General features: G+C 34.7%; 1 long non-coding RNA gene across 1 annotated transcript; it reads left to right on the plus strand.

Annotated features, from left to right (window-relative positions):
- Window positions 1-25,134, plus strand: LOC125692448 (uncharacterized). Its single transcript, XR_007376670.1, has 3 exons — window positions 1-39; window positions 17,839-17,890; window positions 25,011-25,134. It is a non-coding gene; the product is annotated as an uncharacterized LOC125692448 (long non-coding RNA).

Below are 25,134 nucleotides of genomic sequence, written 5' to 3' on the forward strand. Positions count from 1 at the left end.
CTGCTCTGCTGGTGTTTTGTGAGTGAGCCCAGGATAGGGGTAAGCCTTCTATTTTTTCTCTTTTGTTATCATAGTCTGCTTTGCCTAACTCTCTTGTTTATTTTGTGATTATAACATCCTAATAGTCTTTGATTATACGATACCTAAGAAGCATGTTTTGGAGGAGGAAACAAAAAGGCAGGAGAACAAACCCTAAGCCTTCTTTTTTCTTTCTCTACTTCAAGAACCCTCATGCTTACATTATTCTAGTAGTTACAGTTCCAAGTCAAAGCAAAAACAATGCATCAACTATTCTGTTGATTGAAACCTAGCAAACTAGTGAAGATCTTGATAAGATTAAAAATTCAGTCACATATTTATGTGGTCTCAGGTTTATAGGTACACTTAATAAAGTATGTTTGTTTACACTAGTGAGTTTAAGATGGAAAAGCCTCATGACTTACACAAACTATGAAATATTTCAATTCAAACGTAATTTTTTTCTGAAGATTTTATTTGATTGTGTTCAATCTACTGAAAAAATGTTGCATTATTGACAGATCATGATCTGATTTTTCTTTCCATCTTGTATAATGCAAAAAATAGAAACTCTCATGAGAATTACTGATGTATTGTTTAAATTACATTTTACTTAATAAGTAGATTAAGTACTGAGAGCTTTGTCTCTTCATTTTCTCATATATCATAAAAAAAATCAAATATGTTTTTAGAAGTTGTTCGTATGTTTTGTTTAAATGACCCAAATCTGAATGCAAACTAAGATAGCAGAAATATTCTAAAGTTAGCATCAAAGAAAGTGATAGTTAATTATCTGTTCTGCTTCCAAAGGCTTACAAGTAATGGAAAGATCTTTTTTGAATATGATAGTTAAAGAAAGAAGGAAGAAGCTGGAAAACAGCCATACACATGATATAATTCCCTCAAAGACTGGAGGGTGTCCAGACAGGAACATCAAGAGGCTTTTTAGTACTGTTAAATTGGAATCAATTTCCCTTGTGGAAGGGGACTAATTTGCAGACAGAAAAGAAAAACAAGCTGCAGTAGAGATTATACCTACTAGGTATGCCATACTTGATTACTGAATTTTTCCATTTCCACCTCTTTTCAAGATGCTGCTGCTATGAAATAAAAAATAAATAACTTTAATAAAATAAGTTCACTGCAATGTATTGTTTATTAATTTATTTCACTAGCTAATTTAGGCAATATGATAAAAAGCAAAGGGATAATATAATAAAAATTGCAATAATTGTAGTAAGTTGCTTTCAAGTACGTTCGGTTAATTTTATCTGGTAACAGAAATACATCTTAGGATCTACGAGAAGCATGTTTCGATAAAGATTTCAATTGGAATAAAAATACACTGAATTTTTCCCTTGCAAAGTGTGAAGGAGAAAAGATTTCCAAGGTGATGGCAAGTTAGTTATGTGAATTTCAATTGTTATACCTGCAAGCTAAAACCTAAGCAGACAAGATAACACTGTGAATATTTAAATCTAGAGGTTCTCCCTGTCTGAAGTTCAGTAAGCAGGTAGTCATGTAATGAACTGTTAATGTTATGTATCAAGCCATAAAATAGGTATGAACTGAACTAACTAGCTAATTAAAATAGGCATTGAAAGGTTTCCCCACTCTGTATTGTGCTCTGTATTAAATTCTTTCCAAGCTTCTAACATCTTTAAAAACTGTGAGATTTAAACATGAAAAATTTTGTATGTGGATATATATGTATATTCATTTAGAGATAAACTCCTGAGCCACTTAACGTTTGGCAGGCATCCTTACATGGTAGGCATGCTAGTGTGTTGAGTTACAGAAAGAAAAAGCTTTAGAAATACCAGTCAGTCACATTTCAGAGGCATCTAATTCTTGATTTGCTAGTGTCTGCCCTTTGATGTCATAAAATCACAGAATATTATGGTTTGGAAGGGACCTTCAAAGATCATCCAGTTTCAACCCCCTGCCATGGGCAGGGCTGCCACCCACCAGGTCAGGCTGCCCAGGGCCACATCCAACCAGCCCCTATGCACCTCCAGAAACAGGGCACCCACGGCTTCTCTGGGCAATCTGTGTCAGTTCCTCCCCACCCTCTGATTAAAGAATTTCCTCCGAACATCTAATGTGACTCTTAATAGAAAAAGACTTCTAGTTTGTGTAAACAGGATTTATCCTTCAAAATTCAGTTCTCAAAACAAGATTAATAAAATTAAAACATATTAAAATGAGCAGGCTGACAATATGCAATCGGTGGAGTAGTTTGACATTATTGTCTAGAAGAAATAACTGGGAAATCTGTTTCTATTATAAAACCCATCCGCGGGTAAACCGAAATTATCAGAGTCAGGCTACGTAATATTTAATGCTAGGAATGAACTCCATTCGGTTGGAAAATGCCTATCAGCACAGTATTTTGGTGCGTACTGCAATTACGAAGTTAATTTTGCAAATCTCATAAGCTGAGCACTTTGAAGATTCCTTTTTACAATCCTTAAATGCTGGTTCTAATAATGTTATGAGTATATTGAACAACTTTATTAAACTCAAGTTATTCTTTAAAAAATACTTTGTGAACCGTTACTACTTTTCTGCCACTAAGAAGTAAATCTAGGGGTAAAAACAAGAAAACTTTGAAGGAAGCCACTGCCATTTAAAATGAATGATACGTTACTGAATCTTAGGGTTTCTTTTATCCTCTTCCTGTTTCATGCAATACATAATGCTTTAGAAATATCTATTATTCTGATTGTTACTTCTCAAAAGAATTGAAAAACGTTGAAAGGTCTTGGTAGTAAGCAAGATATTATTCTGGTATTCTGTCCTTGGAAAGGAGATGAGTTTAAAAAAACAAAAACAAAAACAAAAAAAAACAGACAAGTAAGGTGGACAGAAGTGTAGGAAATCAGTTTTAGCAGTGACCCATCTCGAATCTGTTCCTACTGTAAAGGAAGCTTCAATAACTGAAACTGGGTGATGAGACCTAGGGCTGAACTTCATCTGTGCACAGAAACGTTGTTTAATTTAGCTGTTCTTCAGGAAGCATTTTCAAGATTTTTATCATATATAAGGATAGAAAAGTATCCAGGTTAAGAAATAGGTAAGCCTGAATATAATCTCTAACTCTGTGCTAAAAAATAAATATGTTTTTTTAACTGAGATCATTGTCAAGTACTGACTGAAAAAAAAAAAAAAAAAAAAAAAAAATCAGTATTTGTATAGGAATTAACTCCGTTATAATCAGCAGAATTAAAAATAAATTTTAAAAAGACATTATTCTAAGTGATATGAGAGTATTTGTAAATTGAAATAACTACTTGAATATATTATACAATTGCATTCACTTTCATTGGAATTCCACTGCTAGAAGCAATAAATTTTTTTGAGTTATTATGCCTTGCCTTAGAGTATGTAAGATGGAGGACGATAGCGTCTCAAGCGTATTTATCTCAACAATAGAATTTACGAGGATACTTGAAATGCCATATAAAGGACGTACAAAGGAGCTTTGAAGGTTTTCTTCCTAATGTAAGCGTGGCCCAGAAAACTAACTACTGAAGCACTTACAAGCTGCACAGGATTCAAAGCTTCAGATTTCATTTTCAGATAGAACTGTCTATAACTGATCAGAGGAGTTTCAGTAAAATATATTTTGGAAAACATTTCCTTTATACTGATTTTTATTAATCATCGGGAAATTTTTGAAGAAAGATACAACTAAGAAGGGGAAGTTATTGAAACAGCCTCTTGCATAGAGATCAGTTTGTAAAACAAAAAGCAAGAGCCTGCTTTTGGACGAGGCAGAGCATCTGAGTTTTGCATAACTCATATAGATACTGAAAACCAAAGGCTATAGGGTTGCTTTTTCAATTTGAGTGAGTGGATGCGCAAGTGTTATGGATCTCATTAAAGAGCATGAGAATAAGACCAAAGCTCGGTAAATGTCAGTATACACTGGGTCAGCATAATCTGGATTAAGTTAAAAACAACTCTTTTTCAGGCATATGTTATGAACTCCAGGCAAATAGGATTATTTCCCAGAGTTTTAAAAGAATTATTTGTTTGTTCCCATGTAATAAACTACGAATCCAAATTGCAGTGTTTTCTATTTTGCTTTCTGAGAAACAAAAGAGTATGATGGCCTCATTCATTTGGCTATAAATCAAAAATGTCTACCTATGCTTAAAGCATGGTTTCTGATAATCTTTTCTGGAAATAATAGATGTAGCACATGAAACTGTTTTTGATGAGGGACCCTAATCCATCAAGACCTCATTCACATCCAAGAAAGAAGCAGAGGTGGTCTTATTCTGTTTCTGATCACATGGAGAAATATTATATGATATGAATAAAATATCTTGCTACTGCACTTTGTGAGACCCTCTGAACATGCTGTTATGTATAGCAGAATTACACAGAGTAAGTTGAGTAAATATTTTCTTGAACTGATAGATTGATGATTCTTCCTTTGGAATGTTAGAGAAAGGTTGTTATTAAATGTTTCTGCTGACTGTGCATGCTATATGCAGCCACAGAATAACTGAAAGTTAATGAAATGGGGAGTTATTAAACAAATACCGGAAGCTGTTACTTTTCCAAAACAAGTATGATTACAGACTGGTTTTCCACTGCTTCTTCAAATGCTGTTTTATTCTCTCTCTCTCTCTCTCTCTCTCTCTCTCTCTCTCTCTCTCTCACACACACACACACACACACACACACACACACACACAATCAATGCAACAGGGTATGGAAATTTAATTCCACTTTTTGCTTTGTAATTTAAGTTTGGTTGAGTATGGAACACAATTACTTACATTACAAAAGAAATGCAATCTTCTATACTAAATGAATTTTAATTTAGTTGTACCCAAAATGATGTTCTTCACACTTAAAAAAGGCAAATTTTTAAATACTTTCAGCTCATTATTTTCATTTAAGAATTTAATTACAGGTTTTGTCAGGTGGAAGTATTTGTTTCTGACAGAATCTTGCTTTAGTGTAAGCCTAATTTTCATTCTCACAGCAAAAGGAGACACCAATGCATGCTGTCCCAAATCAAGATGCAAATGAGATAAACTAGGAAATAAGAGGAAATCAAATCAATTTTTCTCTATTAGAATCAAAAGTAAACTAGCTGTAGAAGTTGTAAAAACCAAAGTAACAGTTGAAACAAGTGTTCTGAACAAACAAACAACCAAAAAAGAATCAATTTTAACTTGGTTACGGAAAGAAACTTTTCCTGTTGGCGCTTTTACATGCAGAAGATAGTATCTGTCCAAGTTCCAGAGCAGTAACCAAGCACTCCACATCACTAGAAAGATAACGATAAAAATAGTGAAAATTAATTGGAAAATTACTTTTACAGAACTGAAATTCTTTATACAGCCCAATATAAACGTCGTTAAGATTTACTGTTTACTTGAAAGTCTTTCACATTTTCAAAAATGAAAAAAAATCTTGAGATGAAGAAGAAATAGCATAGAAATCTAGTTTATTTTTCCTCTTTTTTCTCCCCTCTTTTTCTCCAGTTTTTCAGACTTTCTTCCAACTCTCTTAATTTATTCTGTGTACTTTGAGGATATTAAGCAACACTTTTTTCCTCTCCTCGCCCTTACATATGGTGTTCATTTTCTCTATCTAAATTAAATTCTGCTAGCTGACTGTCTTTCTTACCTGTGGTTGATACCTCTAGTCATTCACAACAGTTTCAGTTTCATAACTTCTTTCGTTGCATTAGTGGCAATAACTCTTCTTCCTGGCTTATGTCCAAGCATGTTGGTCTAAAATACCATGTGCCACCAAGGTCAGAAACCAGAAACATGGTAGTACAGATCTGCCCATGTGGCCTTTATGTAAAATAATTGCTGCTTAGCTACAAGTTTGGATAGATGACTTAAGACTGTGTAAGAGCTTGTTATACTGCTGTGATTATGAGAGTTTGACACTCGTGGTAAGCTGTGATGTATGTTAGGGATATATGCCATTCTTTGATGTTCTTTCAGAGACAGTAGGTCTCAAAGTTTTTTTTCTTGTGCAAGAATAAGAGTAAAATCCTATACTCAGTTTGCTTTCTTCCATTTAGAACAAACTTCCAGCCAGTCACTTTCATCTCTAAAACAGGCATGGGAAAATTAAATTAAAAGATTAAATTAATTAAATTAATTAGAAGATCTAATAATCTCTAAAGCAGTCCTTGTGACTAAATATCAGCCTATTGAAATTAGGCCAAACAACCCACATTTTGCATTGGTTGCTTTGCATTTGCAGTTTACTAGCTCATACCATAAGGGTATACCTATGATCGGTGTACTCCAAGCATGGTTATATGCTTAGCACTCAGAATCACTGTTACGTAAGTGATAGCACACTAACAATATGGACACTTCATTTATTTTGTTTACTGAATATTCCCCACATTACACATGGAATATTTTTGTAACTGTGCTTTAACAGAACTAGAGAACAATTGTTTAAAATGTTACGAAGAGATCTCAATAATTACATGATCACCAGATCACAAAAGCTATGCTCAAGGTGTTCTTCTTAGGTTTTTTCAATATCATGATATTGAAGCAGTTTCATTGTACTATCAATCTAGCATTTTCTCCCCATCTGCTACAACTAGTACGACAAAATACATGTGTTAAATGCAAAAAAAAAAGGATTTTTTTTTTTTAATGTGCTGTTGAGGGCTGACAGAGTTTTTCAGCTATAAATTCAGTTGCTGCATAATTAACACAAATTGACATAACCAACATTTTGTAATTAGATTCTTTATTAATAAATTCTAATTGTAAAAACACATGGATTTAATTGACATTTAACATGTTAGCTATTGCAAGCTTGATATCAATTAACACACTTATCAAATGTCAATTACCAGGTTTTCAGTTTTAATTGCTGTGAAATTGACTTGCCATGGGCTACCTTTTTAAATGTTAATGTATTAACAATGTTCACACATTTAATGTAATAAATATGACATCTAATATGCTATTATTTCTTACATAATTTCACTACGTTATGTGAAAATTTAAGTATATTTTCTTCATACTTATTAAATAACAGTAAGATTTTTAACTCATTAGTTTACCACTTAATTAATTTTTAGGCCATTTTGAAGTAGTTATCTCACAGCATTCAGAATAGTTAGTCAGAAAGGCAAGTCACTATTTTAAACCAGCACCAGCAGACATGTTAGAACTATTTCTTAGCATTGTATTTTACAGTCAGCTTACTTTTCAACAGAAAATTCTGTCATGCATCTTCTATGTTCTCTTGTGTTATCTATATAAAATATCCTTCTCAGCTATACCACATTCATACAAAACAAAACAACAAATCCTGCACATGCACTACTGGTGATGGTCCTGTCAAATGGATTGAACGAGTGTGTCCTTTCCCTTCTTTTATGACCCTGTTGATGGCATTCAGCCATAATAGTGATATAAGATTCTGGCGGTCAGGATCAGTTTTGAGTTGACAGCTTTACCACTGGCATCATCTTAAAAGATGAAGATTCCATTGTGTGTAAAATAATTATACTGAGTTCATATATAATATTTTTTTTTTAATCTTTAAAACTGACATACTTTATGAAGCTAAGCACTACCCCCGATTTAATGGAAAGTGAGATGCATTAAGGTCAAGTGATTTGCCTAAAGTCTTGAAGCTTGGCAGTAGCAATATTGAAAATAAGTTGAAGTTAAATTTTTGGAGTGGCAAGAGGATCAGGCTGCCCCAAAGGCTGTGCATAGTGGTGACAGATGAAAGGAGTATTAATCACAGGCCTCCTGGAAAGGAGGGCTGCTTATTTAGCAGAATAGAATGAATATTTAAAAAGACCTTTCAGAGCATTGTAGAATAAATGCATATATCTGTAAGTTATTATGTCTTAAGGGCTAGCTATTAAGCGAGAGGATCAATGCATCAAATAGTAGATGCAGAACTTTCTGAACTAGAGCTACATGAATCATGATCTTCCAGACTGCTAGTGAAACATATGCGCACAAAGCCAGAGCTCAGACTTTGCATCAGACCAAACTGTTGGATTGGACTTCTCTTTCTGGACTGCTGAAAAAGTCGTGTTTTTCTCCATAATGGAGGCAAATTCCCTCTCTGGTTTCAGGGCTAAAGGCCAGCCCTCACTATGCTTTGATAGACATAAATGTAAGGAGATGCCTTGTGGGTCTCAGGCAAGGAATTTAGATTAGCTAGCACTTGGCCAAAGGAGACCAAATGGCCTAAAGATCAGTCCTATATTTCCTAGTGTCTCTAGGAACAACATCTAATTGATCTTTTTTGTTGCTTATTCCCCTTGACGTTCATTCATGCTTTTGTTTCTTCATTCTGCACTAAAACCTAGTCAAATCAGGCTTTCAGCATTGACACTTTCTACTCCTGCTGGCACGTGGCACTTGAGAGATAATTGCTGAACCATTCTCGTTCCTTAGGGATTTGCAGCACTTTTGAGATCTAACACGATAAATATTTAATTTTTAGCACTTTCTGTAAGTTGGTGGACCTGCAGGGTCCCGGTCCTTTAACAGACAGGAAGTCACCTTTGTTCAGTTTCTCCTAATAAACAGAAAACTCATCTCATACTATAATGCAGAAATCTTAATTTTGTTACTCCTCCACATGATGAAGTGTTTTCTTGAGGACTAGCTTGCTCTCCGCTAAAGATTTTATCTTTTTCTTTGTATCTGGTTGGAGTCTACTAGGATGAAGTTACTCAGTTGTCTGCAGTAACTGTTTATGCTTGTTTGTAAACTCCCAGGATCCTGCTGGCAGGAGAATCTCACCTGTGTTACAAATTAAAAACCATTCTGATCTGTTAGCTGTTAAATGATCTCTCTTATGTGTCTTTCCAGAAAAAGTTAATCACCTCTGTCTTTTACCTCCCTGTATAATCAATGAATATACAGATGTTATAATTATGAAATATACAAGAAAGTTAGGCTAAATAAGATTAATGCAAAAGGACAATAAAAAAAAAAAAAATCAAAAATCCTTACTGATGGTATAGGCTCACAATACTCTCCCCATAAAATGATCACCAGGAAGAGATCCTTCCTCGGTGGCAGTCAACACTTAAATAGGATCTAGGAGAAGTGGAGCCAGGCTCCACCCCTTCTGGTAGCACAGGTGAAGGTAACTCACTCTGGTGGCTGATTCATTGCTTGCCTCAGGTGGTCAATCAGAGGCACAGGCCATGATTCAGCAGTTCCCATACACTCCCTCTCCTTAGATATACATTACTTAGAGGTTCATAAAGATGTAAATACGAAAAGAAAGGGAATAAGTGGGAGAAATTGGGAAGTTGATTCACTGAAGATCAATAGCTTTTCCATCTACTGATGAATGATTTCCTAAAATGCTCTCACCTGCTTTCTCATCTATGTATTTCATATATGTTGTATCACGATTGCATGTAAAAGTTATGACAAGATAAACATTTTGAATTAATGAAAGAGTGATATCCAAATTGTCTCTTGTCTATTATCTCTTTCTATTCCCAAAAATCTCAAGGTACCAATAGAGTTTCATTGCATCTATTAGTTTACTGCAGCAGTTTGACTGCTATTACTTTATCAAAAGTATTTTAGGGGAAACAATGATATCAAGTCAAAGAACTATATTAAACTATCAGCTCTACAATATTTTTGTGTCTCTGCATATTAAGAATCATGTTTTATCTGAACTGTTTTAGTGGGATTTTTGGAAGGGAAAATGTTGAATTTTCATCAACGAGTGCATTTAATTAGGATGTCCGTATTAGCTCTTTCCTTCCAAAAGTGTCTCAGAAATAATACTATCATTAAAGATTTTATTTTTAAATAATATAGCTGAAAAATTGAAGTGCTACTGCAGCAGTCTTATTGGTTGGAAAAAAAGATTAACTGTGTTTTAAGCAACAGTACGTGACAAAAATGTAGCATTTCCAAAGCTTAGATTTTATTTCATTAAGTAGTTCTACTAAAAGCAACTAACAGAACAGTAATAGACTTAAGTAGAATGTTCCAGAATATTGAATACTCGTACTGTATACTTATAAATGCTAGCAGTATGACAGGAAGTATTCCTGCGTTTGCATATAATTATGATGCAGGATTGTTAAAAATATATATATATAATTAGCAAATCACAAAGAAGCTCTGTGATAGATTCTCAGAGCCGTAGGATTAAACACTTACACTGTGAACTTTTGATTGACTTCCTGGCAGTCTATCCACTAATCCATCTCTCCTGAGACTTAATTTCACGCTCCAAACACTGAACAGCTGCGGACAGCTGCCATTTAAAAATAAACAAACATAAATAAACCATCAGTAAAATAGTCCTTCAGTTCTCCAAACCACCAAACAGAAGCACATCCTGATCAGAAGTGTCTTTTTCCTTTGTAGGCAGAAATTTCTCCAAATGTAGGCAGAATCCAGTTGTGTGGCATCTTGTACTCTTACCATGTTTGTGGCCTGTCATTTAGAAAAGATACATGTCATCTCTGTTAGGAGATGCACGTAGAGTCTGTAGACTGTAAGTCTACCTCTTCAGAGACAGGGGGCATGCTGGAAGGATTAATGACTTCTGTTATTTTCAGTTTAGTTACATGGCTAGAAAATCAAAATTCGCTGTTTGATAGACCAATATTCTTATCTTCACATGAAACCAAGGAATCTAGGTTTTCTTTTTATTTTTTCTTTCCTCTTTTTTTTTTTTTCCCAATCACACTCAAATTGAACAGATTATGAACTATGAAATGTCATAGTACAGAAGAGACTACAAGGTAAATAGTATGACTGACTGCACGGGCAGCTGAAAAGTACTGCCTCCTATTTTATTATTTTGGCCCACAGCATCAGAGGCAGATGTCAGTGGAACAGCAGAAGAGGTTGAACCTTCCCACAAATATTCCATTACACTTTCTTGCTTTGTTACAGGTGGCAGCAGAGGGAGAGCCTGGCAAAATGGTATTTGACATGGAAGTGGGTATTAAGCAAAGGTGTTTTACTGAAATCCTCCATGCAGAAACAATGGTACCCACTGACATTCATCAGCTATTGCTGAACATTGATAAGCAGTGGATGTGAACATAGTGAGGTGACAGGTGCTGCATTTCAGCAGTGCTGACAGTGATGTGAAAGACAGGCCACCTGTAAAACTAATTTATATCCTTTGGGTTTCACTTTGAAAACGGTTAGATGATGGCTCCAGTATAGCCATTCAAATCATATCTGCAATGATCTTTCAGAATTTCAAGTAGAATATGTGACAGTAAGATTGCCACTTCCAGTTTTACTGAATTCTCAGTAAAACCTGAAATAAGTGACAGCTGACAAAATGTTACTGTTGCAGCATGTCACATATCAGGACAGAGTACCCACTGGTATCAGGGCCGAAATTGTGTGTGGTCTAAATGTTTCTATCAGTGTTAACTGATGACAATAAACCTTGCCCTGATTTTTTTCCGCATACATAAAAATTGGTAAAGTCCACTTAAAATGCCAGTTAAATCTGATGCAATTCTAAAGAACACTTTGAAATTTAACTATATGTACTTCCTCACCTGTTTAACACCATTGTATCACAGATAGGATACAACAAATTATCCATTTGAGCTCATCAATGAAATGGCTTTTTCAGTTTGGGTAGAGTTAGGTTAGGATACAGTGATAAGAGATATGATCCTCATATTCCTTATCTCAAGTAGTAAGCCAGATAAAATAATTTTATACATTTCTTCTATGCTAACAGATAATACATAAATTTTATTTTACTATGATATAATTGTAAAAATCAATCAGTATGTTCAGTAACATGCCCCAAAGTGGGACTAGAGAAATAGAGGGTATACTAGAGAATATATAGCAAGCAATTCTTCCTTACTTTTAATATTTATTCCAGTTATTTCTTAAGTTACTGTAATGGAAATCAGGATTTAAGATTGACATGCAAGCTGCTACGGTGAAAGAAAGTGGAAGCCCCTTTCTTACTTGCCAGCATCATCTTGAACATATGTTGTGATATCAGGTTACAAGAGCAGTAAAAACTGCGTATGTCAAAGGCTTTTAAATATGAGTACAACCAACAAATAAAATTTTTAGAAGTTTTCATGCTATGCACGATGATTTTAATTTGACTTGTTAAAAAATTGAGAACTATTCAAACAATTAGCAAATCGGATGTCTCAAATAGTGAGAAAGTATGAGTTGTATTCTACCAACTCTCAGCATTTTTTAAGGAGCTGTTTGATAATGACTACAATTGCATTTCGAAGACACTAATTCTTAAAGCCACTAATGTATTATTATTTCTATCAATGATCAGTTTTAAAATACTATTATTTTATTTTGTTACCATTATTTATGCTAGTGCCATCACACATGAGGCAGTTAATAGAAACTGAATAGCCCTTTGTTGTTTGGCTTGACTTCAAAAGTTTTTGAAACATTTTCATATTTTAAGCCTTTGTGCTGTTTTTACTAGAACAAGGTAATTTTTCACAGTTAGGAGCAGAAGAAGCAGTGTGTATTCTCTTGATCACAGCTACAGATTTGTAGGTGTGTTAGAGCAGCAAAAGTCTTTGAAAATACAAATGATTCAATACTTTCATTTTTCTTGGGATGATAGTGAAAGTAAGGGTAAGAAGTAAACTACTGTTATGTGCTATATGTTGTACATGTATATGTATGCAAACTAAGTAGTTTTCACATCTGAGAATGTTTCAATGCTGAAAACTGTGTGTTGGGATGGGGGTTGGTATTTAATGAATAGCAGTCTTTAAAGATTTCAGCAGGTGCTGATAAGTTCAAGTAATAATTGAATCATAGAATAGCTTGGGTTGGGAGGGACTCCAAGAATCCTCAAGTTCCAACCCCGTGCCACAGACTGGACCACCAACCTCCAGATCTGGTACTAGACCAGGCTGTCCAGGGCTCTATCCAATGTGGTCTTGAAAACCTCCAGGGACAGAGCATCCACAGATTCTCTGGGCAGCCTGTTCCAGCACCTCACCAGTGATAATGATAGCGCAGTGTTTTTAGGAGAGCTTACGCTACTAAGAATTTATTTAAAACTTTTAAATTCATAAGTAATTTATGCTTTTTTTGTTTTCATACTGTCTGATTATTCTTCACTTTATTAATTACCAAAAATACTTATGGCATACAAGAAGAGTGAATGCCACAATATTGTCTATTGGCAAAATGGGGATGTTTTAACATTGACCACCACTGTGACCTTTTTATTATATTAAAATTGCAATTTCATCTGCAATCTTGCCTCTCGAAATGCTCCAGAAGCTTCCACCTTTCTTGTGAAAGGCAGGTTTATGTTTGAATGAACTGCTCAATTCATGCAAAGGAACGGACTTATTCTCTTTAATTTTTACTGCTCTAAGACTAAATTAGAGAGGTCTTAGAATTAGTATCAATCAATATAATAAAGCTGTATGGAAATAAAAGACACTGCTTCACAGGAAACTAGTTCTTTCTACTTTTGTCTAGTAATATAAAGTTACATGCAAGTCATGGCTAGATGGAGGAAGAGGAGAGCAGTATGAAGGCCTAAAGCTCACCATAATACATTTTGAAATCATCCTTCTAGCCTACATCTATGTTAACAAGTCTCAGATCCCTCCCAGATATTGAAACTAATGTGACATGGAGCTCCCTAACTGCTAAACCAAAATGATAATGTACAAATTGACAATAAATGGGTATGGAACTTGAATTATTATTCAGGCTCCTGAAGTAAGGCCAGGAACTTCTTAAGAGAATGATGGTTAAAAGAAGCCAGTTTTGTTCTAGAGAATTTTTTTACTAGTTTCAGTGTAGTATGTATTATATATGTATATTTTATATATATTCTGTATATATGTTTTCCAGTGCCCAGGAATAATCCAAGTCGTAGATGTGATCACTGATTATAAAGGGTGTAGTCTTTGCATAGTGTTCAGGAGAGATCAGCTTAAGGGGATTAATATATAAAAGTCTGTGATTGTGCCAAACATCAGACTCACGAATCACTCTTCTGCTGTCCATGAACTCCCTATTTAACAATCTTTTAGCTGCACTGAATACTTGGCACTCACTCTCTTTTGTATTTGCTCTTATTAGACTTACCCTATTTCTTCACCTCATTTTTAGGGTGATATCCCAAAAAGTGTTATAGTGCCAATAAATAAAATCTGAGTGACCATGAATATAAATGAAAAGGATTCCTCTCAGTGTTAAATTTAGCAGATCACTGACTGGGCTGATTATTTTGTTCCATTTAAGTTCATTGTTCTATCATTCCATATATATCCCATTTTCCTTTCCAGCTCTTTTCTCCCAGATATACTCTGATCATCATACACTGCAAATTCATCTTACAAATTTCTAATACTTTGGCTTCTAATCTTCCTCTATAATGATATAGATGATAATGATATAATGATTCCATTTCAGTTCCCATTCTCTGTTCTTTTTCTTAATAATTTTGAGTTAATGGTGTTAAGAGTTGAATTGTCTATTTCTTCCAGAAGAAAATTAATTATTTTCCTGAAAAGCTGAATGATGCTTTTTCTCAAGATAATGCTTTTTGATTTTTTGTATTTATTAATTTCTCTAAACAAACATTTAAAACTGTTGAGCACCCATAATACTGCTAGTGTTTTCCAAAGAAGTGTTTGGTATTTTCTTTCTATTTCTTCATTAACAGATCTGATTCAACACTACTGATGTTAAGTGGCATTACTTCAGTATATTATTTGAAATATCTTTCCTTAGATTGCTTAATAGTTGTTTTTTTTTAATGGAAAATATACTATCATAAAAATCTGTAGCCTGGTAACTCCCAAGTTTCTTGTCTTGTTTAACAGAAGTAAGCAAGCATCATACTGAAAGCATTACCATTCTTTGTTCTTCCTATCAGTCTCAGTCTTGAATTTCTTTTAGTGTTACACAGCTGGGAGGCACACCAAAGGAGTCTGGTGACATATTATCTCAAAGCCGGGTTTTAGATGAGCACTTCCTTCAAGTGCTTTCTCTCAGACTGCTTCAGAGAAAGCAAATCATTAAGAGAGCAAATAATTAATTCAAGCCTGTATTCTAAGTTTGTCTCAACCTCTCAACAGCAAGTGAAATTCCGTCTAAAAGTGATCTTGAACATGTAATGGACAATTATGCAAATCTATGTTTATTAGGATGTCTCACCTGCTTCTGTTGTGATGAAAACAGTAAAGATTCCAAAATCATTACTACGTATATCAATGGTAATAATTATAAAGTTTGATTCATAAGAAAATGATTCATAGTACTGAAAATTAACACAGTCAAATTTTGGTTACACAATCCAGAAAGATCTCACTGTGAAAATAGTGACAAATAGACAAATAGTTTCTTAATATTTTTCAGCATTTTTTATTTGTCAAGCATGTAGATAAGTTTGGGATATATGTTCTTTGGTGGAAAGGGTCTGTATTTTTTAACCCTGAAGGATTCGCTGATGCCTCAGCAATTCCTACCAAAAGGTTTAAAATACTCTAAAAGAATATTTACTTGAGGAGGCTGGGAATAATAGAATCAGAGATAAATACTGTTGTAAATACATATAGGTTTTTCTGGAGAAATGAAATGCAGCATGTAGTAAGAAAGTAACTCTATTTCCTGACAATTATATCAACTTTAACTAAAATAAGGGCATATTTTTGAAAGCAGCAAGCCACTTCAGGAACTGCTTCTTATTTTGATTTTAACTCCCATTTGCTAGTACAAATAAATAGACATCTCTGACATGAAAACAACACACAGTTATTTACAGTAAAGTGTAGTCAAAATACGTAGAATGTTGTTGTGAGTTCCTTCAAAGCATATTCCCGTCTGCTTCTGCTTTCTTTAATGTGTAACATTTATTTATATGTTTTGTTTTTTCCTTCTCATATTGATTGTCTACTTCCATTCTAAGTTTTATCATAATTCAACACGTTTCTTACATCAAGATTACTGATATACTTACTATCTTATAAAGAAAAAGAAACTTCTTTTTGTGACTAATGAAAATTAGTGTTTGTGGACATTGCTCACTGTTCTATCATGTTAATCAATACCACATGATTTTCTGGGCTATATAGAAAATAAGTAATAAAATAAGTCATAATTTAGTGACCTTGTGCCACATAAAAAATGTTCCATTTCCTAGAAAAATTCCTCTAAGTTCCTTCTATATTATGTTTAAGATGATACTAACTCTGTTACAACTTATTACCACTGAAAGATGTAGTGATAAGTGAAGTAGTCTACATGTGTGCACGCTCTAAGTTGTTACGAATTTCATCACAATCACTGCCATTCTGCATGCTTACAAAATTAGTTGTTTGAAAATGTGATTGCCAAACTTGGAGATCTCCACAATCTCCTCTCTAACTTCTGCTTCCCACTTACAAAACTGTGATAATTCCATAGTAACTGCTGAGTCCTCAAAGTCTGGACAGAGACGAAACGTACATGTGAGATTTGGCCATGATATGAAAGAGCTGAATGGAACTGGAAATTAGTTGGGCCTGGACCAGATTAAACTTCTTTCAGTGGGACTCTATTTATACTTGCAAGGAGTCAGAGGAGATAAAACACTGCTGAAGTCTCCTGTGGGAGCGGACTTGTGTGTTAGTGGTCCTCCTGGGAATGAGAATACTTGAGGAGGCAAAGGTTTCTCCTTGCCAGTTGTTTAGTTAAAGAGTAGTCTCTAATGTAATGCTTTAATTCTTTTTCCTTATGATGGTTTCTGTTTAATTTTCTCACAGATAAACTAGGGAGTGAATCAAACAAACAAGCAAATGCTCATTTGATGAGTGGGCTCTTTACTGAACAGTTAAGAAATTCCACAGTTGGAGTAGAATTAGCTGAAAGGTGAATGTATTACCTGAATAGTCTGTATTTATTACCACAAACATTCTATTCTTAATTTACAGTGCGAATAAACTGCTTGTATGCAAAATGTATACCTCAGGTATAAATGAACTTGTCATTTAAAAAAAATAACAACAAATGAAAACAGAAGGACGCTCAGTGGAGAAAGGAAAAAGTAACGGTGGGCTGTGGGGTGGTGCATGCGTAATCGTTCAAGAACTTTTATTCAACATACTATATAATATCCTTTAAACAGTTTGGCAAATAGTCCTCTTCTGAAGATTTAGATATTCCTATATATGAAAAAGAACCATAATAGACAAAAGAAATTGTCCCAAGCTGGCTGTTACGTGAAGAAACAGTTGTTTCTATCCAAATATTTGGAATGTTAAGCTGTCATCCTGTTAAAATGTCTTCCTCTGTGCAATTCACAGAAAACTGTGACTTCCCCTAATAATAATCCAATTCTTAATAAACTCTTTGGATTGACTGGAAAGGAAAATTTCTCTCTTGGAAGTCTTCACAATATAGTGAAACTATACTCGACATACAGCAAGAGGAGTTCACTGTATCTCTGACAGAAGTATAGCCAAACTACAAAGAAAGCACATCAGCAAGTATAAAGCACGCTAAAATAAAAACCTTCAGCATTTTCTTCTAAGAGAAATTCCTTCCAGTCCCTCCTGATTTCCTGACAGGTTTAAGTCCCTTACCTAATGTTAATTTTAATCACATTTTCCTACAGCACATAAAAAAATCTGCATTCATCAGCTTTACAGAGGACACTGGGAATACAAAATGTTCAGTTTTGTTTGCATGCAATAGCTCATAAAATGTAGATCAGTTTAGAAGGTTTCAAAGATTTTATTCCATTATTTCTGTCCAAATTCTGCCCCTTCTGGAGTTCAGTGAAGTTTTTTCTTGACTCTTTATTTTTCTTTATTCTTTGTAGAGACAATTACTGAGAATCTTACGAAGATTTTGACAGCTTCATTTCTTATCAGGTAAAGAGTTTTTCTCTCTCTAATGGCCTGTAAGCACTGACAGAACTAGTCACTTCATGTTCAGTTGGTAGCCTCTTCTCAGAGCTCATAGTCCCTTTGTAGAAAGCCATTCATATGCAACTCAAAGAAAATAGGCAAATAAAAGCTCTCTTGAAACTGGAAAAAGAAGCGCCATCTTTCTTTAGTTCTCTTGAAACAAATACTAATGCTTGTAAACGGTAATTTGAAAAACATTTATTAAAAAAATATAGATTTTCATTTTTATACAAAATTTTAAAATAAATAAAACATTAATAATTCTTGTATTATTTAATGTTCAATTTTCACCTGTGCAGAATGTGCTGTTTTTAATAAGGGAAGATATTTGGTAACTTTTTTTCTCAGCTCTAGTGTTCAACTGATAACCATTTTTACGTAAATTCATAGAATTGTAACATAGAATGGCCTGAGTTGAAAAGGACCTCAAAGACCATCTAGTTTCAACCCCCCTACCATAGGCAAGGTTGTCAACCACTATACCAGGCTGCCCAGAGCCACATTCAGTCTGGTGGCCTTGAATGCCTCCAGGGATGGGGCATTCACAACCTCCTTGTGCAACCTGTCCCAGTGTTTCACCACCCTCTGCAAGAATTTCTTCTCAGGGAAACGCGATCACATTTAAAAAGTTGTATACAAGATTTTTGCCTTTTTAGAAGCTGAAATACATCTTGGGTCACCATGTGAACCCAGGGGTTAGAATTGTTTCTACTTACTGGACAACATTATTGGCAGAATGTCCCTTAAGATTCAGTGCATAGAAAATTATATTCTCTGGAGATAATAGTTTTACAAATTCATAAATTAAATAAATAATAAAGAAAGGAAAAGACGTTTTTAGTCTAGTGTTATCATACCATTAAGATTGTGTTAACTTAAGAACCTTTGGTTTGTTCAGAAACATTGTTATGAATTTAATTCAATGTACAAAAGCCCAAGTTTCTTAATGAATTATGACTAAAGATATGTAGTAAATAAATGTGAACGTGTTATTGTAGGAGGTAACATTGCTATGGAGAAGATAGTTGCTACATTTCATTATTTTGAGTTTTGTAGTGTCTCTAAAAATAGTAAGAAATATTAAAGAATCACAGAATGCTAGGGATAGGAAGGGACCTCTGGAGATCATCTTGTACAACCTCCTGCTAAAGCATGTTCCCTGCAATAGGTTGCACAGGAAACCATTCAGGCAGGTTTTGAATTTCTCCAGAGCAGAAGAATCCATGATCTCTCTAGGTAATCTGTTCCAGTGCTGTCACCCTCACAGTAAGGAAGTTCTTCCTCATGTTTCTGTGGAAATCTTTACGTTCCATTTCATGCTCATTGCCCCTTATCCTGTCACTGGGCACCACTGGAAGGATCCAGGTCCCACCCACTTGATTCACACTCACTCTCATTACCTTTATGGCTGTTTGCTGGACTCTTTCTAGAACTTCCCTGACTTTCTTGAACTGAGGAATCCAGAACTAGATGCAGTACTCCAGATGTGGCCTCAACAAGACAGAGTAAAGGTGGAGGTTCACTTCCCTCTACCTGCTGCCACTCTATTTTTAATACACCCCAAGATACTACTGGCCTTGGCCACAAGGGCACGCCGCTCAATCGTTTTCAACCTGTTGTCCACTGAGACACCCAGGTCGTTCTCTGTAGGGTTCATTTCTAGCAGGTTTGCCCCTGAACTGTACTGATTCATGTGGTCATTCCTCCCCAAGTGTAGGACTCTGCATTTGTCCTTCTTGAACATTATAATGTTCCTTTCTGCCCAACTCTTCAACAGACCTTTTTAAATAGTGGAACAGCCTTCTGGTTTGTCAGCCACTCTTCCCAGCTTCAGAAAACTTGCTAAGAGTGCATTCCATTCCTTTATCCGGGTCACTGATAAGGATGCTGAAGAAGACCAAGCAGAGTGCCAACCCCTGGTAACATCATTAGCCACAGGCCTCCAGTATCTAAATGGGGGCTATAAGAAGAAAGGGGTCAGGCTCTTATCAGGGTCTGTTGTGATAGGACAAGGGGAAGTGGTTTCAAGCTAAGAGACGGGAGATTTACTTTGGTTAAAAGGAAGAAGTTTTTTACAATAAGGGTGCATTGGAACAGGTTGCCCAGAGTTGTGGTGGATGCCCCATCCTTGAAGACATTCAAGGTCAGGCCTGGAATCTGAGCAACCTTATCTAGCTGTAGGTTTCCCTGTTTATTGCAGGGGAGTTGGACTATCTGGCTGTTTAGAGTCCTTTCCAAATCAAACGCTTCTATGATTAACTACATTCTGCACCACAGATCAAAACACTCAGATCTATGCCAGTCAGCCGGTTTGTTAGATGAGATAGGGTCAAAAACCTTGCTGAGGTGAAAGTGCACAACAACCACTGCTCTCTCCTCACCTATCCAACTGGTGATGATGTAGGATTGGCATAATGGTCTTAGGTTTTCTGTTATGAGTGTTTTAGAAAGTTAAATCTATGTGTTTAAATGTTGTCTGATTTTATACTGAGTATGGGCACATGATAAAACCATAAGGAGACAGTGGTAATTTCAAACAAAATCCTATCAATCCTATAATACTGCTTAGCAGATTTTCTATTTTTAACAACATATGCACATAGCATATGTTCTATTTCTCATTTGAATTGACTCATTTCTATTCGGACAATCCAATTTATTTATTTAACACAGATTTAGTTTCAGCCCACGGCAAAGATTTGTGGGGTTTTTGTTTGTTTGTTTGTTTGTTATGTTGTTGTTTTTCTGTTCATTTCCAGATATTCAAAAGTATGTTTCTTTTATGTGTTACACATTTTGAGCAGTGCAGGTTTCAATTTCAGACCAATTTATCCCTAGAATGAGCAGAATTTCATAGAGTGCATTTTTACCCATTCCTCTGCATCCCCTTCAGTACTGAGAAATTAGAAGAGGGGGCCAAATGGATTTCTTATACCAAACAGACAAAAAGTCTGTAGGCACTGCAGGAAAGGTAACTCTCGTTATCCATATTCGTTGCTTCCTATGACTGGAAATACCACAGGAAGGACTTGAACATTCCCGGTGAAACATACACTATCTACTCATCTTTGTGACAAAAGTAAATCTTCCTAAGATATACTATGCTTTTTCAAAATTGAGGTTGCCAAGGTTTCTTTAAAGGTAACAGTTTCTTTCAGATGCTAATAAGAAAATTCTTTGGAGATATTTTTGAGGGAGCTGGGATTAAATAATAGGGAGATGACCTTTAAACTCATCCAAAAAATATAGTGGAAAATGCCAGGGAAGATTTAGACAGATATTTTTGAAACCATTTCCCACTGACAACAAGCAGGGAGCTGTCTTTGTCAATTCTTTTCATAGACAGTGTCATCTGAATGAAAATCAAATGCCATGAAATTCGATGCATTTGTATCTGTTACATCCTTTGTTTAGATTACTATTTCCTCATAAGCAAGAATAAGCAACTACCCTCTCTGTAATCCTTTCTGAGAAGTGGAAGAATGATGCAAGTGACCATTAGGAAGATAGAGAAGTAAAAACAAAAGAGTGAAATGGGTCACTTTTCCATAAACAGAGGAAAGATCCAGCGGTTAATAGTGTTCATAATGAATTGATTTTCTTCTGCTTTAGATTTTCTCAACAGTACAAAATAAGTGAGAGAAAATTCAGGCTTAGTTGTTGTTTTTACAGAAGAGTAAAACTCTTCAGATATTCTTTGGGCCCAGCCATACAGTTGGTTTTCTTTGCACAGGTAACACTCCAATAAGGAGCATAAGATTCTAGAGTATTGCTTTTTAACCCCATGCCTCATATTTGAGTCCTCAGGAGGGAAACCAGACAATCAAGATAGAAAATATTCTTCAATTTCTTTGTCTTTTAGAGATGGCCAGTAAAGGAAAGGAATTTAATAATAATAATTATATTTAATTTTTCATTGTAGTTTTCAAAATGTTTTTTGACAGGATACATAAGACTCACTTGTAGCTAAGGCATGATGTTACCCAATGTCACATGGCAGGCCAACATTGAAGCAAGACTTGCAGTACAGGCCCTCTTGAACCTGTTTGATGCATTGCATGGGAGCTTATATGTTAGCAGTTTGAAAGAGATAGGAATTTGGCTCTTTCACTCTATTCAACTGTGTCTTTTGTTTCCTGCAATTACTAGAGCAGATTTCTTTGCTAATCTCCTTTGATTAGTTACTTGTTTACTTTAATAGAGTTTCAATTTTCAAACAGCACTTCTTGTGTTTTTAGTTGTAAATGACAAGCCTGGCTTTTCACCCTCCCTTTTAACGTAATGCATGGGAGTGAAAAAAAAAAAAAACAAGCAGTACTAAGGAGGCTTAGCAGTTTCCCGCTTATCACAGTAATAAGAAATTTGTCAGGAACAGAGAAAGGTGTATAAAACCTTGTTTAGCACTGACAATATAAACAGGATGTTGGAGGAAACAAGAATGAATTCACATGTTATACTCTGGAAGCGTGAAGTAAATCCCACAAAAACCCTTTGAGAACTTTAGCAAAGAATGCTGATAAGCATTTACAATAAATCTCTAAGGAATCAGCCTTAGTCTCAGCACTCTGTGGGAAGGAAAAAAAACAAAAAAGCCACAACGGGGTTTTGCATTCTGACCTGGAAGAGATCCAGAATTATTTATTTATTTATTTATTTATTCATGTGAAAGTTCCTCCAGCAGCTGCTGCCATTTTATTTCTCACAGATAATGGGTTGCTTGCTCACAAATACATTTCTTGGCCTCGAGATTAGAGTTCCCTTTGCAGCTGGCATAATTTTTCTAAGACTTTGTATAAAGTCTTCAATTTTTTTTAATACAATTTATACTTTTTACACTTTTCTGAAATTTCTAGAGGTTATTTTGTCTTCCATATTTAAAGTCTGCTGGTAAGACTCATCAACAGTCAATAGCAGAGAAAAAAGGGGACAAGCAAAGATAAAGTGATGAGATATAGAGAAAATTCATATTTCATTGCAAGAATTTGAACCTAATTGTTTCAAGCTATCTCCATTATATATAATATAATATAATATTTTATATAAAATACATTTCAATCATGCTTATTCCTCTTTTTGTGATAACAGCCTATCTTGCCTCAATATTTTCAATAGGTACCTAATTGAGCCTGAAGTATGGCCTTTCCTGCCTTTTCCAGAGATTCAGGAGTAAAATGAGAAAAATTAATTTAATAAAAGTATTCCTGTATGCTTGCATATTATTTATGTACACAGAAATTGTTATTCCAAAAGCTTAATAACCTAGAATTATTTTTTTTTCCTTTTCCTTCTTCTATTATTTCTATAAAGCAGATGATACAGATGTTTCAAACATAAAAGCAGATAATGGATTTGTTATATATAAAAAGATATATTAATGCATATCTTAATATATGAATGCATATCTGGAGACCAATTTTTTTTTACATATTTGTTTGGGGTTTTTTTTGTTACATTTTCATACAGTAAGAAAGGTCTCTCCTCTGTTATTAAATGCTTGGCATCAAACAGATTTAAATACAGATTTTTTGTCTGTCCTGTTTTAATGAACCATGATTCACCTTTCCCAAAGGGTCTGTAAAATGCCTTGCAACAAATTTTGATTAGCTGCTTATTAAAATGTAAGTCTATTTTTTGGATAATAATATCATATTTTATTTATATATGGTTATTTTCTGTGACTTATTGGCATAAAAGTACAAAATGCAGCCATTAAGTATCTCTTCAGTAAAAGATATTGAAGACCTAATGGCCGATCTTAAGTGTCTTTAATGTGTAGTCTAAAAAAAGTAGATGTAGTTCTCCATTGTTTCCTAGTCTGCTGTAATAGAGCACTCAACTATTTAGCATGCTATCTACTTGGCCTGGGTGAAATTAAAAATGACACAGATAATTCCTACAGGGAAAGTCAACAAGTCAAATAATTTTTTAGTGTTTTTTCTTCCTTCACTGCATTCTGTACTCAAATTTTCTTGAGCTAAGTTGATAGGCTGCATATAAAAGTCTTACATATTTAAGAAAAACAAATGTCAAAGTATTCATAATTTTTGGTTTGAAAAGCAGCTCCTTATGTTGTGTTCAACAGCTGCATTCCATCATGTGTCACGTCTTTCAAGAATCTTAACAGTGCAGCACACTGAAGTCATGCTTCTTCAGTTAAACCTCAATATTTCTTCCTCTACGAGCTTGCTTACTCCACTTGCAATATGCAGGCAGACCAATTTTCAACTAGAGCACTGTGAGAATATAGGAGGAATTACAGACAAGATGTAGGAGAAGTTTTTTATTCATATGAAATAACCGCTGCTCTACAGAAACTGCTTGTCTCCCTGGGACTCCCACTGGACCAAAGATCAACTCTTGACCACTCCCGGGGTTGGTGACACAAGTTACAATCACCTGAGGCACATGTGCTGCCAGCATATATATATTTTTTATAATACATACTTTTAAGGTCAGACTAAAATAAAATAAATCATGCATATATCTAAAGATATTGTAAAGACAGATTATACTGATAATTTTTCCTTTTACAGTAATCATTGGATCCCAAAGCTTTTGTTCATGCATTTAGCTGATGATTACATTATATTCCGGATACGTACTATAAAGTTTCCACGTGTTTTTTGAAGTTTCAAGACAGCAGACACACCTTGTCAGTAAAAAAGGAGTTTTCATGCATTCAATTTATGATGAGGTATATTCAATTTATGTTTATAACTGGTATTAAAAAAAAAAAAAAATCCATGTTTGACTGTGCATACTTCCTTGTAACATGAGTATGAAGTTTCCATTATAGTTGTGATACCCTATTTTCATGATGCGTAAGTATATACCAAAGTTAGAGACCCTTTATCAAGAATATTTTGTTATTCCTTCTATTCCTCAATCCTTGTCTTGGTAATGTGATCTGAAGAGATAATAGATCTATCAGAGCAGCTTTTCTGTTAAATCAAGCTCTTAGATATTTAACATGTTGGAAACATGTCAAAAATGACATTGTCAAAGAACTGGACTTTTTTAGAAACTTCTGTTCCTCTTTGCCCTCACATTTCACTTACTAAGTATGACCCCATTGTATTTCTAGGATTCTGACCCTGGCCAGTCTGAATATTTGCCTTATTCCAGGTTACTAGCTTTTGTCTAATGAATTTGGGAAGAAAAAAAAAGAAAGAAGCTACTGATACAGTTCTTTTTAATCCGATCTACTA

Source organism: Lagopus muta, chromosome 4 (genome assembly GCF_023343835.1).
Source record: "Lagopus muta isolate bLagMut1 chromosome 4, bLagMut1 primary, whole genome shotgun sequence".
In the NCBI taxonomy this organism is placed as follows: Eukaryota; Metazoa; Chordata; class Aves; order Galliformes; family Phasianidae; genus Lagopus; species Lagopus muta.